This window comes from Corvus hawaiiensis, chromosome 1 (assembly GCF_020740725.1).
Source record: "Corvus hawaiiensis isolate bCorHaw1 chromosome 1, bCorHaw1.pri.cur, whole genome shotgun sequence".
Classification (NCBI taxonomy): Eukaryota; Metazoa; Chordata; class Aves; order Passeriformes; family Corvidae; genus Corvus; species Corvus hawaiiensis.
Window position 1 is genome coordinate 94,441,883 of NC_063213.1, and position 2,058 is coordinate 94,443,940.

The following is a 2,058-nucleotide window of genomic DNA, read 5'->3' on the forward strand; positions in this document are numbered from 1 at the left end:
TCTCGGCTGTCAGGCCCTTTCCCCTCGGGTGCAGTTCCGCTCGCAGCCGGCAGGGGCGCTGGCGGCTCCCGGGTGAGCAGGGCAGGTGCGATGGTTCCCCCGCGGCTGCAGGGGGCGCTCCGGAGCGAGCTCGGGGAGCACGCGGCACCGGTGCCCTGGGATCCCGGGAAGGGATGGAACAAAGGCTTCACAACCCCCTGGGCAGCTGATCACAGTGTCTGGCTGGATCCTCGGGAACAGCAGGCTGGAACGGCAGGCTGGAATGGCAGGCTGGAACGGCAGGGAAAAACACAAATCCCGGGCGGCAGATGAGATATATCCAAACGGGGAACCCCCCGGAGGTCTGGGCAGGCAGGGCGAGCACGGCTACAGAATAGCGAAGGCTTGAAGCAACAGCGGGGCAGGGACGGCCATGGCCCGGCTCCGAGCGGGGCAGGGAAGGTGGGCTTTGGGATCCTGGGGCTTCTCCAGCAGAAGGAAAAACAGCCGAAAGAAAGCAGCCTCCCTCTCTGTCCGAACGCGGAGACTGACTGACCGCACACCCAGGTGAAAAAAAAAAGTAGGCAGCTCTTTTGTTTTTCTTAACTACCCAGCCATTTGTTCCCCTAGCACCATGTATGGGAGAAATTCCTTTAGCAGAAAAAAACCCCAGGAGAGCTCCTAAAACCCCAACATTACCCCCCCAGAGCATACACCTTTCTCTCTGGCAGCTGGGGACAGCGTGGGGAGAGAGAAGGACCACACAGAGGCACAGGCTAGGATGCAGCAAAACTTTAATGAGTTGGAAGAGGGAAAGGAGGTCCTCTGAGTGGGCAGTGTGGTGCAGGGAGCACCAGGGGGAGGTAGGAGACTCCGTCCCTTGGCCAGGGTGCAGTTCACACCTTGGATGGAGCTTAGCCAGTGATCACAGCCCAGGGAAGGACATGAGAGCAGAGACAAGAATGAACAGGGGGGAAACAGGCAAGTTAGACAAGGGGCCATGGTTTCAGAGAGCCCAGGCACCCCTCCTCCAGTGCAGGTGGAGCCATGGATGCTCCAGTGCCTCTGAAAGCAAGGCTCAGATCTCCATGCTCAGTCCATTTTCCATCTTCTGGGTTCCAGGGGGTCCTTCTGTGGGGCTGCCACCAGCAGCTTTAGCAGATCCTGTTGCAGTAGCGGTTGGTGATGCAGGAGAGGTCAAAGCCGCCAGAGTTGATGGGCACTCCATTGCAGCTGAGAGCACTGCCAACGGCAGCCGAGGTGGAGGATCCCCACCACGGTGTTCTGGGGGAAGGAGCTGAGGATGGCCCGGGCAGCGTCACCACCACAGGCGAGGGTTCAATGACGACGGTGGAGCTCTGGCACTGCCTGACACAGCACTCATTGCAGCTGTTGGCCAGCGGGCAGGGGCCCGCAGGGCTGGTAGCAAGGGTTACAGGGCTGGAAGCAGGACATGGCTCGGGGTCACAGGTGCACCTGGAAGAGAAGAAAAGGGACAAAATGGGGATGGTTGAGGAGCTGCCTCTCCACCCACCACAAGGGAGCCAAGACACAGGCTGGCCTGGGAGCTGGAGCCAGTGCAGGGAGGACCACACAACTCTTTGCCTGACCCCCACCACTGAGCAAGGACAGACAGGCCCATGAAAGCACTTTCTTAGTCAGGGAGAACAAGAGTCCCCTCAGCCCAGACACAGCCCCTCTCCACAACAAACCTTCTCCCCCCATCCCCTCCCAAACAGGCAGCCCCAAGCCCAGCACAGGACAGAGCTTCCAACTCACTTGCTTCCAAAGGAGAAGAAGGGCAGTGAAGTGGATGAGAGAGTGAAAAGCTGCCATGCCTTTTATACTGGTCCTGCACTGCCCCAGGTCCAGAGGAAGCCTCTCTGGAAACAATAATTTTCTGAGAAGCTCATTTCAAATGCAAAACACCCCAGCTAATGATACAGGCTGTGTTTTGGTTTCCTATATGGCCACATCTTCATTGCCTTCTTTGGCCACACACGTTTCTCCCTGAAGGCTCCTTTTTAGAGCTGGGCAGGGAAGTCCCCATGGACTTCTGGGACAGCAGCTCATTGGTGC

General features: G+C 58.5%; 1 long non-coding RNA gene across 1 annotated transcript; it reads right to left on the reverse strand.

Moving 5' to 3' along the window:
- Nucleotides 1-1,152: 1,152 nt before the first annotated feature.
- Nucleotides 1,153-1,831, reverse strand: LOC125331188. Its single transcript, XR_007205895.1, has 2 exons — nucleotides 1,759-1,831; nucleotides 1,153-1,455 (listed from the first exon to the last, which is right to left on the reverse strand). It is a non-coding gene; the product is annotated as an uncharacterized LOC125331188 (long non-coding RNA).
- Nucleotides 1,832-2,058: the final 227 nt, after the last annotated feature.